This window comes from Mus pahari, chromosome 10 (assembly GCF_900095145.1).
Source record: "Mus pahari chromosome 10, PAHARI_EIJ_v1.1, whole genome shotgun sequence".
NCBI lineage: Eukaryota > Metazoa > Chordata > Mammalia > Rodentia > Muridae > Mus > Mus pahari.
This window is the reverse complement of record NC_034599.1, coordinates 105,673,606-105,687,171: the sequence shown is the minus strand read 5'-3', so window position 1 is coordinate 105,687,171 and position 13,566 is coordinate 105,673,606. Positions and strand designations below refer to the sequence as shown.

Genomic DNA, 13,566 nt, shown 5'->3' with positions numbered 1-13,566 from the left:
TACCATCACACACACACACACACACACACACACACACACACACACAATATGAAATGGGTTCCTGTGATTATAAAAGCTACTGAATTTTAATAATCAGAGTGAATATGTGCTGTAGGAGACCTGGAGAGAGCTGATGTTACAGATGAAGCCTGGAGACAGCTGGAAAAGTCCTTCTGGCATAGAGAGGATTCAACAGACCATCAACTGATTGAAATGAGCCACACCTACATTCTGAATAGGAGCCTGTTCTACTCATGTTCACAGAGTCAATGCTAATCTCAGACAGAAATGGTCTGAGAAGTTCCTAGAATGAATCTTGACAACTCACTGACTTGGTGTTCTGGGATCCACTATATTTGGCACATCAAATTAGCCATCAGAGTGGATAAACTTTTATTTAATCAAACTTTATGAATATGTGGACATTCTTAAATATAAGGAAAATATTTTTTATTTATTTTAAGTTGGATTTATTAATTTCACATGGGAGTGTTTTGCCTGTACATATGCGTACCTTGTCCACGCATGCTTGGTACCCATGAGGATCAGAAGATGGTGCCAGATTCCCTGAATTTTCAGTTATGGATGACTATAGATCATGTGGATGCTTGACGTGAAACTGGAACCTCTGTAAGAGCAACAAGTACAGATTTATAGTAAACTCCTCCTTCCTCACCCACGGTACAAATTAATATTGTGTTCTGTACTCCTTCTACTAGACACAGAGATTCTGGTGTAAGCCAAGATGACTTGTGCTACCATTCAGTTCTTTCCCCTACTCCATCCCATTCCTATGCCACTAGCAAACCAGAATTGATGTATCTGGGAAAATGCCTTATTGCGCATGTCTCTGATTGCCCGATATCACTATCCATTCCTACCAATCATTTCTGTTGCTATGAGCCTTCCTTGTGCCCTGTCTCTCTCCCCACAGACCGCCTTTAATTGTAGGAGCTAATGCTTTAAGGATGGAGCACCTACCTGACCACCTTCATCTTACTCCATAGGCTATGTCTTCCCTTTGGGTGAATTATATGAAAAACAGGACAATGGAAGGGTTTCATCACCATAGGAGGTGCTTTGGAGGTAAAGACGAAAACCACATAATCAGTGGGTCGGGTAGATGGACCATTTTCATTCTTTAACTGATCATTATTTTGTCAAAGCAGGTGGGTGAAAATGTGCCAACTGCATTCGTTTTAATATTTATTTTTATTGTCATCTTTAATTATGGGCACGTGTGTTTGTTGGTGTGTTGGTATGTGTACATGTGTGCGGGTTTCCATGGAGACCAGATCATTGGCTCCTCCAGAGTTGGAGTTAGAGGAAATAGTGAGTCGCTTGATGTGGGTGCTGGGAACCCAACTCTGGCCCCCTGTAGGAGCAGTATGCTCTCCTCTCTGTTCATCCATCTCTATAGACACTCAAAGGTACCACTGTCAACTTCCATACCAGTGCTTCTCAACCTGTGGGTCACCATAGTTACGGCTCCTTTGGCAAACCTCTATCTCCAAAAATAATTACATTACCATTCAAAACAGTTAACAAAATTACAGTATTGAAGTAGCAATGAAAATAATTTGTGTCTGGGGGTTGCCACAACATGAGGAACTGTGTTAAAAAGTGTTAGCATTAGGAAGGTTGAAAACCACTGTCTAATACTATCCACTTACCTCCTGTGTTCTCATCCATGGAGAAAAGTCAAGTTGTGTTATCTGGTGCATTCTGAGTACATCTGGGTCTGTGTTTCAATTCCTGATATGGAGGAACCATCCTAACATAGAATAAGACCTTACCCATTCAGAAACAATGTTTCCTGCCAGTAATGATGAGATCTGTATCTTCATTCACATTTTGTTTGGTAGCCAGAATGAGAAATACTGCCTGGAACCTGAACTCAGACACAGTTTTAACTCATGTCATGTTTTAAGTGGTTGTTCAGTTACTGTGAACTGCTTTGCCAATTGTACAATCCTCAAAGACTGACCAAAGTGAAGCAACTAGATAGGCTTAGAGTTTCTTTGTAATGGTGCATTGTAGAATTTACAATTGTAACAGTAGCTAATTGCATAAATTCAAGATCTAATTAATACTTCATTGTCCCATCTGCGCTCTTTGGTGAAAGGATATGTGCTGTTAAGCATATACTGAAAGGAAAGTACTGAGGGAGTTGCTTAAAATTTCCTCCTTCTATTGTCGAAGTCTGCATGGAGGCAGATTTCAACATGACTCTATGTTCCATAGGCTTCAGCTCTTCAAAGTCAGGGCTAATTTCCTGGATAGTTACAGCCCTGGGACCTATATGAATCCCACAATTTTGGCAATAGGGGAATGGGAGGTCACACAGGGCTATGCAGCCAATTCCTGTGAGTCCAAGCGTTCCCACCTGGAGCTCCTAAGACTCAGGAAACTCAGGAGCAACACTGACAAGGCTAGGAAGCTTCTGCAACGTAACAGATTCACCAGCTGCCTTCTTATGGTGGTCTTAGCAATGGCCATTGCTGCAGAAAGGAGCCATTCTGATTGACTGAGCTTATCAGTCTGTCACCAAAGCCAGGATGAGATGCACTGAGCTGCTTTCCAGTCACCTATGCCCTTGTAAGTAATCTGTTCTAATTTGTTTTGTGTTGTGGGATATATACCATGAACAAAAGTAACTTAGGGAGGAAAGGGTTTTATTTCAGCTTACAAGTTACAGTTCTTCATGAAGGAAATGAGGGCAGGGACTCAAGACAGGAATCTAGAGGCAGGGGCTGAAACAGAGAATTTGGAGGAGCATTGCTTAATGGTTAGTTTTGAGACTCATTAAGTTACTTTTCTTAAAGAGTCTAGGTCCAGCTACCTAGGGATGGTGCTGCCCACAGTGGGCTTTGCTCTCATCAATTCACTCACTATTCATAAAATGCTCCTACAGGCATTCCTTCAGACCAATCTAATGGAGGTAATTCCTCAGTTAAGGTTCCCTCTTTCCAGATGTGTAAAGTTGGTGACCAAGATTAGTCATTATTACTCCCAATAAACTCAGTGGCTCACTAAACTAGACTTGAGTGGGATAATTTCTTTTGTGAATGGGTGAGAAGACATTTGCTCATTTTTGTTCATTTCTGTCTAAGAAATGTCTTAACTTCCTCAACACACACACACACACACACACACACACACACAGATGTATATGCACTCACACACATACACGGTTCTACAGAATGATATGTAGATGGGCACCAGACTTCATACCATTATGGTCATGTAAGACGACAATGGATCAAACAAACAAACAAATTATCATAAATCAATGTTTGTAACCATCTGGAGGATTCTTATAAGTCATGATACTGCAGTTGATGTTTTCAATGGATTGGTGCATAGCTGGTATACACCAATCAATCCACTATAATGGCAGCCATGCAAAAATATCTACTAAGTCCATGCAATTTAAAGCAGTGAATAATAACAAAAATAGCAACTAACTACCTTGCTGATTAATGCTTAAAAACATTGTGAATTTTATCATTATTTTGGACTGTTTTCCTAGCTTAGGGGGAAAGGGTTGACTGCAGAGAGCTTGCTGTGGCAGACTTATGGCAGCCTTGAATATGTTATCCGTGAAGCATCTATTGATTACATGGGAAAGACTGACCTACATCCTCTAAGCCTGTGTGAGTCCATTCTTGGGATTCAGAAGGGATAAAAATCACCGGCTGAATTATTGGTTTCTAAATGGCCCGTGATTCTGGCAGACACTGAGAAACGAGAAAGCAAAACCATGTTAAAGCACACACAGGGCAGTTTTCTGTGGGTGCTGTATGTTCTGCTGCCAGCTCATTAAATGCAAATAAGTATTTTGATTGTTGCATTAGAAAATTTTAGGATTGCCTCTGTCTACAACTGAGCCTACCTTTTTATGACTGTGATTTTGGGGTGTTTCATCTTTCAAAGTTAACAGGGCTGGGGTGGTCACGAAAGGATAATTAAATTGATTGTTAGGATTTAATCTATAGGTGTATGTTGTAAAATTAGTTAATCCTTCCTCTCACAGTCTCCCAAATTATTCTTTTTTAAGTGTATGATTTAAGTCACTAAAGTCCTTTGCAGCCGTTGCAGTCTTTCGTAAAAAGCTAAACGTTACGGCCATTTTCCCTTCGTGGGTCTGAGAAAACACAATGCCTCCAGTAGCCTCCAGTTTATTTATACACGAGCAGCTGCAGCTGTGATATTGAGATGCCATAAACTATCTGCCGGCTTTGCACACACCTGTTGCTAAAGGGAAACTTGAGCCCCTCGGGCCGGGGTCATGGGGTTCTAAGTAATGGCAGCTCTGAGACAGTAGATCTCTTGCAGTTGGGATGCATTTGAGACACAGCTGTGCCAGTGGTACAGGAATCTGTGGCAGTGTCCCCTACCCTGGTCCTCTGTCAAACTGATCTTGTTTTTCACACGTGGACAGGTGCCTTCATATGGTTTTGTGATATTCCAACAGATTGTCATAGACTGGGTAATCTCTAAAGAAATTTAATTTTCTCTGAGCTCTTGAGGCTTAGAAGTCTAATATACAGGTGCTGACACCTGGCTAGAGCCTTTCTGCTGTGCCATCACAGGATGGAGATACCACAAGACAAGAGTGGGACTGGGTCAACTCAAGATATGTTTTGTCTATTTGTCTATTTTTTTGTTTTGTTTTACTAGTCTCATAATGATGATCCATTCTTATGACAGCACCTAGATCTAGAGGTTCAGCTCTGAATTCCAAGTATGTATGGGTCTACTGCTTAAGTATTCAGCCTGTGCACTTTGGGAGGACACAAACTATAGCAGAGACCATACATTTCTAGGAGCAAAAGACAACAAAACTCTAAGGCAACAAAGGCATCATCACTCTGTGTTTGAAGCTGTGGCTTCTGCAGAAAACTCAGAGTATTGGGGAAGTGTGGCTGAGTACCTCTGGCTGGCATCTGTGGGAGTGAGACACTGAGCTGATACAGGGCAACAGCTCCCCATTCTCCAAAGTCAGGTGCATCAATTAAGAGGCACACCCGTTAAGAGTCATGACATACATATCTCACAGGCAAAGATGAAATTGTGTGAGATGCCAAAGGATAAAGGTCCTGGCTCTGTCTCTCACTAATGTTTGTTGAAGCCTCGAAAGCCAAGTCTGTGACCCTAACAAATACACAACTAACAAACCCCAGAACAATATGGATAAAATTTCTGAAATCTCAGCTGGTACCGGACATGACATGTGAGCTGAGGGGCTGTTCTCTGCCAGCTCTGTGAGTGAGCAGGCATGGACAGACTTCATCCTTTCTCCTAAGCCTCATCAGAGCTAAGGCAAGAAGTCTTTCACATAAAAGGCAACACAGCCATTGGGCTAAAGTCCTCTGAATTTGTTCCTTCTTATCTACTGGCCACCTCTCTCACTCAGTTCTGACAACTGCCCAGATCTAGCACAGTAGAGGTGAGGCATGCTACAGCTACTTGAGGTCATTGTCATGAAAATAATAGATTCTGCAAGGGAAATGCCACACACTTCCAATCTGTTATTTTTCAGAAAAAGAATCTTTTGATAACACATGACTTTCAGGCGTAGAGAATCCTCCAGAGAAGCACATAGTGAAAGCCGTTGACTAAATACAGTTAGAAGTGTGTTCTCTGTGGGTTTTGCAAAGTCTATTTTGGGACTTGAATGAGGGGTTGAGTTCTCTTGATCATCTTTAGGCATTAGTCTTGTTATTTTATTTCTCCACTCTACCAAAATAAAATTTAAAAGGAAGAGAGTACTAACAATTTCACTTAATGTCTGATGTATTTGGAATGATGATTTTATTACAGTTCTTATATGCATTAGTAATGTGTGCATGTTTGTGTGTGTCTGTGTCTGTGTCTGTGTATGTGAATGTGTGTGTGTGTGTGTGTGTGTGTGTGTGTGTGTGAGAGAGAGAGAGAGAGAGAGAGAGAGAGAGAGAGAGAGAGAGAGAGAGGGAGACAGAGAGATAGCACTATATTCTGAAAGAAATATTTTGAAGGAAACTGGATATAGAGTGTTACAAACACAGCCTGAATATTACTTTATATTTAAGGCCACAAAATATTTGAAGACCACTTACCTTCCAAATATTATTTTAGAAATTAAATAAATAAAACAGCTACTCACATGGACAAACACTAGTTTTCAATTTGTGTTTACTGAGTAGAGCAAAAGTATTCATGGAAAACATACTGTCAAAAAATAACTAATCTTCCATAAGAGCCCCCAAGACCCATCCACTGTTTGGCTGTGGTTATCTATATCTGTCTGTGTCAGGTACTGGGCGGAGCCTCTTAGGACAACATGCTCCTGTCTGTAAACAAAACAAAATATCATTAGTAGTGTTAGGAACTGGTGCTTTCCCATGGGATTTGTCTCAAGATGGGCTGGTTATTGATTGGCCATTCCAACCAATGCCTCTGCTCCCTTCCCCATACCTGCAATACTTGTAGACAGGATAAATTGTGGGTTGAAAGTTTTGTAGGTAGTTTGGTGTCTCGATCACTCCACTGGGGTTTCTGTCTGGTTACAAAAGTTGGCCTCTTCAGGTTCCATATCCCCATGTAGTGAGTCACAGCTAAGGTCACCCCCAATGATTCTTTGACATCTCCCTTATCCCAGATCTTTGTCTCATCCTGGAGATGTCTCCTACCTCCTTGTCCCCATCAGCTGGAGACTTCCACTCCTTTTTCATGGCTATCTAGCCATCTCTCATGTAGTTCCCCACACCTGACCCCTAATTCCCCAGTCCCCATTCTCCCCATCCCTCATTCATCCCAGTTCCCTCCCTCCATTTCCCTCTTATGACTATTTTATTCCCACTTCTAAGTGATATTCAAGCTTCTTTGCTTGGGCCTTCTTTCTCATTTAGCTTGTTTGGGTTTGTAGAGTGTAACTTGGTACCTGTATTTTATGGCTAATATCCACTTATAAGTGAGTACATAGCATATATGTCTTTTGGGGACTGGGTTACCTCACTCAGGATGAGATTTTCAAGTTCCATCCATTTCCTGCAAAATTCATGATGTCTTTGTTTTTCATAGCTGAATAATATTCCATTGTATAGATATACCACATTTTCTTTATCCATTCTTCAATTGAGGGACATATAGGTCGTTTCCAAGTTATGCCTATTACAAATAAAGCTGCTATGAACATAGTTGAACAAGTGCCTTTGTGAGATGTTGGAGCATCTTTTGGGTATATGCCCAGGAGTGGTATAGCTGTGTCTTGAGGTAGAACTCTTACCAGTTTTCTGAGAACATGCCAAATTGATTTCCAAAGAGGTTGTACACGTTTGCACTCCCACCAGCAATGGAGGAGTGTTCCCCTTGCTCAACATCCTTCCTAGCATATATATATTCAACTAAAAGTATTATCTACCTAGTTCTAACTCACTGTTGTCACCAGTTTTTAATAGTTTTAATGTTTATTATTATTATCATCATCACCATAATCATTATTGTATATGCTGTGTATATCAGTGTATATAGGGCAGAGGATAACACTGTTGTATGGCTTCTCTCCTTTACATGAGTTCTGGGGGTACAAATCTGGTTGTCAAGTTTACACAGCAAACATTTTACTGCCTGTCTGTCCCACCATCCCTGTTTTGGAATTTGGAGATAGGCTGTCATTAACTCAGGTGGACACTGAACTTTCTATGTAGAAGAGCATGACCTTGAACTCTTAATCCTCCCGTTCCTACCTCCAATGTGGGATTACAGATTTGTGCCACCATGCATGGTTCAAGTCACATTTTCTTCTTGCTCTTTCCTCTTTCGCTTTGTTAATTAGAGTGCTCTTTTTAAAGTTAACTACCCCTAGGATATTAAAGATAACTATCCTCCCAGTTTAATTACTTGCTTTTAATACTTAGTGAAACTCCTGATGTGAACATTAGTTTTAAGGGAAGAGATGGTAGGGGCACACATGGAAAGATCTGTAGTTTGTACTTCTTCTAGAAGCTTCCAAGGCCTGGCTTGAACATGGTCACATAGCCAGATAAGATGTAGAGGACAATGTCCTAGTATTGTTCATTATCCTCTCAAATAGTTACTAAAGAAACACTTGGGTTTTTTTCTAACAAGCACTAAAGATAAAGGTATAGAAAATTATAGTTAACAAGTTGGTACTGAGTGCCAATTCTACACCATGCTTCTGTCAATAAAATACCCACCAAAAAGTTGTTTTCTACCCTTTGGATAAATTGACTTAGGGTGTTAGGAATATCAGTGGGACAGGTATCTTGGATACACAAAGAATCAGTCTAAGTCAGACCTCAGTAGTCAAGACAGGCCAGGGTTGACAATTTTTAAAAACTGTGACAGAGTATAAAGTGATTCTGGGAGGATATGAGAGACCAAAAGGACTGAAAAAGACACAGAACTCCCACAGGATATGGTTAATTTTAACAAAAATCCTACCCCTAAATAGCAGGGAAAAAACTGGAACATTCCTCAATCCAGCAATGAGTTTGTCAGTGTGAGAATTAATTATCATGGCCGATGTAACTTGATTTAGAATTGCCTAGGAGACACAGTTCTGGGTAGGTCCATGAGAGTGTTTCCAGGGATATTTAACTGAAGAGCAAAGACCCACTTTACATTGGTGGCTCATTCTTGGGGCACAGCTCACAGACTGAAAAAAGGGAAAAAGAAGCTGAACTCCAATACTCATCTTTCTGCGCTTCTAACAGCAAGACTCCCCATTCCTTCACAGCCATGCTTTCCCTGCTGTGATGGACAGTCTCTTCTCAAACTATGAGCGAAAATAAAACCACTCATCCTTAAGATGCTTTTGTTACCTAGCCTGTTACATCAGTGGGAAGAGCAACACATGCAAGCAACCATTCAATTGCAGTTATGCTTTAGACCATGTTAGAGTCAGAATCTCTTTATTTTCCACACTGCAAATGCCAGAGTAGTTGCCTCATGATTTTCATGATATACCATCTCAAGATAGTACTGTAAAAAATGATAGTTGTGTACTACCATGTCTAGCTTTATATGAGTCCTGGGTTCTAAACTCAGATCCTCTTGCTTATGTGGCAAGCACTTTAAAATCCAAGGCTTCTATCCAGCTGTTGTGAAGCAATTTTCTCCAGAATGAAATATTCCTTTCTAGAAGGAAGAATGCCTCATGAGACTCAAGAAGAAACAACTCACAAATCTTAGAAAGAACCTAAAACCAAAATAATTCACAAGTCCTCTTTCCAAGGTTATTAAACCAGTAACCAATTACTGCAGAAAAGATTCTCAATTTATCACTGCCTAGAGGTGACTCTCTGGCTCTCCAAGTGCCTGCAAATCACATGGATAATTCTAGGGATGCAGCTTCCATGTCATCCTTTAGGCTGGAATGGGATTTTCAGTGATTCAGCTTACTTTGAGTGGTCCATGTTCCTGGCAGTTTCTAATAAACTCACTAGTTTACCAACTTGGATTTAGGAGGATACATTATTTTGCTCTGTCATTGATTTTTCTATCTGCAGTGATTAGACACTTGGTCATAGCTCCCCATGTAGCATTTACCCCAACACTAGCTCCGTAAGATATTCCTTGTGAGGATTTTCACCAGCCTGCTCCAATTCTGTAAACACAGTCTTTTAATCTAGAGTACCTAAGTTACAAGGGCTCAGACTGTTTGGATGTCTGAATCATGTACTGCAGCAAATGTTAGCAAGTATAAAATTTACCCACTGGTCCTGTAAACACAGATTATTGAGCGATAGCTCCAGAATACCTGACCTAATCCATGTAAGATTGGGCTGCAGAATTTGTCTATTCTCATAAGCAAGTTCTTATCTAGGACATACACATATGTCTGCTCTAGGGACCACACTCGGGTAATTGATTAAAAATGTCTTTGCTAGTTACAATATAGAAAGCTGTTTTTTCTTCTTTATGCCTGCACTGTGCACACATAATTTTAGCCACTTTATATTACAGAGTGGAAAATTAGGAAATTTTACCTATAAATTTTATATAAATATGCATTTTTGGTTCTTGGGTTTTTTACTCATTTTGTTTACTGAGTACTTAGTCAGCATCTCTTCAGTTAGAAGGTATAGAAAATTCTTGAGAGTCCTGGAGGGTGGGGTAGTCAATAAAGCACTTGTCTTGCAAGCCTAAGAACATAAGTTCCATGCCCAGAATCCACATAAAAATGTTAGGCATGGCAGCATGAACTTGTAATCTCCCTACTGGGAAGGGTGAAACAGAAGGATCCCCAGAGATTGCTAGTCAGGCAGTCTAAGGAGGCCCAGTCTCAAAGAGGGAAATAATTGTGCTGCTGAGCATGACATCTGAGGTCAGCCTTCAGCCTCCACATGAATGCGTGAGTGTGTGTGTGTGCACATACACACGTGCGCATGTGCGCGCGCACGCGCACGCACACACACACACACACACACACACTTAAAAATAAAAAGCAAAACATTCAAGATATATATTACTTTAAGAAATTATAGTTTTTCTGAACATTGTTTCACAATGTATGATACCCCTGAAGGTAGAAAAAATAAAATAATATATCAATACTGGTAAATATTTGTTTAAAGATAATGTTTTATTCTCTTTTATAATATTTTGAAATCACACCACTTGGTTCCTTCCCTTTCCTCCCTCCAGCTCCATATCTGCTTATTCTCTCTCAAATTCAAAATTCTTTTTTTTTTTAAACACATATAGCTTTTCCTAAAAACATAAATAAAACTTCTCAAATTCCTGTACCTAAGGCTCAGGGATGAACAGGGGGAAAGAGCAGAAAGATGGTAAGAGTCAGAGGCACCAGAAATTTTCTGTGCGATTGTGTCTCTAGAAAGAGATGGAGAGTTTTCAGTTGAACATTGTAGACTTCACCAGAAGAAACAAAACATAAAGTCCATGGGTTTTGAAATTCAACTCTTCTGCTCATTCTTTGAATTCTGAGAAAATCATGTAAAAAAAAATAGTTCATGGGGCTTCAAAAGCTCGAGATTCATGGATACCAAGTACCAAGCAAGCAAAGGCTAGAAGCATTGGGTTAATGCTGCCTTCTGCAGCCTCCCTCCCTGACTCTACTACTCCTGCTAGACCAGTAATAAAGACCTTCCGGTCTGTCTCCTGGTGTGGTGGCGTCTGCTCAGGATGACTGTCCGTAAGAGACTCAGTTCACATTCAAGAAGTCTGTGTAAGCCTCAGGTCAGATCTCAGTGTCCTGAGATTATGTGAATTGTAAAGGACGATGTTAAGTTTTTGTTTTTTTCTGTAACTGTGAGATGACTGGAACTCATGAACATAATATGATCCTCATAGAGGAAATGACTGCCCTGACAGTAAAGGCAACAAAACAACAACAACCAAAACCACAAAACAAACAAAAACTCAGGAGTCCGCTGGGTACGAAGAGCAAATTCACATAGGGTTCAACAATTAACAGGTCACCACACTTGTCTGTGCATCAAGGTTTGTTCAGAGAGCAAAAGGTCACCAGTGAATGTTTGCTTGTCTCTAATTTTCCGGTTGGATGGCCACAATGCCCCTTTGAGACATAACATGAGCCCACCTTGGTTATATCTGATCCTGGCATTCTAAAGGAAGCCATCTGCATGTTCAGACCAACCTGACCTGTAAAAGCCAGAGAAACTGTGTTTTGAAGTAGAAACTTAAGGGTTATTTGAAAAGTTAGTTGTGTTGGATGGTGTTTTGCTGGGGCAAACACATGAAGGGGCATTTCCGCCTAAGTAGATACAGGTGAAAGGATGTTTTGCTAAACAAGCACACGAAAGGACATGAGATAAAGGATTCTGTGCTAATGACAAGCATGTACTGATCTGTTTTACACTGTGTAGTTGAGCTCCATTTGTCTTGACACCATAGAGAGAAACACACCAAAAACTTCCTATGATGTGCTGACAGCTTCTTGACTCTTCACTGGACTCAGACTGATTGGCAGAATGATGTCAGCTGATACAGAATAACGTGGAATTTTGTTAACACAGACTCAAATACTGAGTGAGGCAAGACCCATGGATGACATGTAGTGTTTAGAGGTAGTATAAATAGGACCCAAAGGACAATGACAGAGGGGGCTTCCTGACATAGCTAGCTGTACAATGACTCTTGGTCTCACATCTTGACTGATCTTCACTTCATTGAGAGAGACACAGCGAAGAAATTCTCCTGGTATTCCTGCTGGTCCTAATCCCTTCTGAGACTTATGCCTATTTGGTCTAGCCCTGGCTCTTCTTGCTAGATAGTATCACCACTGCTTCTATCCTGACATTACTGAACCAGAGTGCTGCTATATCCATAAAGTGTTTGCAAGTAGATCAAGCTGTCTGTCACTGTTGACTTGTGAACGGAAGTACTGATTTTCTGACCACTCTTATGGGATCTGCTCCAAAGAACCATTTCTAAACAGGTTCACTTCTCCAGTATCCTAATAACCTTTCTTTTCCACTACCTCTGGTGGGTAGTGGGCTAGGAGGGAGGTTAAAGCATTTAAGAACTCATATTAAAAGTCAGCTTTGAAAAAATCTAAGCCAACAGTGTTTAGTACAATCCGTATGAACCTGAACTTTCCCACTTCTGGTATAACTTTGGTTGTAACCCAGGTTGTCAACAAACATATCTAAGTCTGTCTTTGAACGTTTGATGGTCTGATGGTCCTGTCTTCCCTTCCAGAGTACTGGGTATATACCTGGACATTCCATCATTCTTGAGTTATATGGAGAGGAAGTTTCTTGAGTTATATGGAGAGGAAGTGAGTGACTGGAGATGGTAACCAAGATTCATGGCATGTGGGACCCTGATATTCTGTGGGTGGATATGTATTTGGTAGTTCAGAGAACATTATTCTAGGAAGGGAGTGGAATTAGATGCTATGGCAGTCTGTGTCAGCAACAGTATTATGCTGACTTTGGGCAGTACCATGTGGCACCTACAACTTAAAAGGCTTTTGAAAAATAATACAAAAAGAACCTCTGGTGGAATCACCATGCCTGACCTTAAACTGTACTACAGAGCAATTGTGATAAAAACTGCATGGTACTGGTACAGCGCCAGACAGGTAGATCAATGGAATAGAATTGAAGACCCAGAAGTGAATCCACACAACTATGGTCACTTGATCTTTGACAAGGGAGCTAAAACCATCCAGTGGAAAAATGACAGCATTTTCAACAAATGGTGCTGGAACAACTGGCAGTTATCATGTAGAAGAATGAGAATTGACCCATTCTATCTCCTTGTACAAAGCTCAAGCCTAAGTGGATCAAAGACCTCCACATAAAACCAGAGACACTGAAATTGACAGAGGAAAAAGTGAGGAAAAGCCTTGAAGATATGAGCACAGAAAAAATTTCTTAACAGAACACCAATGGCTTGTGCTGTAAAATCAAGAATTGACAAATGGGACCTCATAAAATTGTAAAGCTTCTATAAGGCAAAAGACACTGTCAACAAGACAAAAAGGCCACCAACAGATTGAGAAAGAATTTTTACCAATCCTAAATCTGATAGAGGACTAATATTCAATATATACAAAGAGCGCAAGAAGCT

At 40.5% G+C, this 13,566-nt stretch overlaps 1 long non-coding RNA gene across 1 annotated transcript in view; it reads right to left on the bottom strand.

Moving 5' to 3' along the window:
• Positions 1 to 378: 378 nt before the first annotated feature.
• The window catches only part of LOC110328534, a 108,841-nt gene continuing 95,653 nt past the window's right edge, over positions 379 to 13,566 (bottom strand). Inside the window, exons 3-4 of the long non-coding RNA XR_002380864.1 lie at positions 3,896 to 3,945; positions 379 to 2,753 (exon numbers count right to left, since the gene is read on the bottom strand). This is a non-coding gene — a long non-coding RNA (uncharacterized LOC110328534). The remainder of the gene's footprint in view (positions 2,754 to 3,895; positions 3,946 to 13,566) is intronic.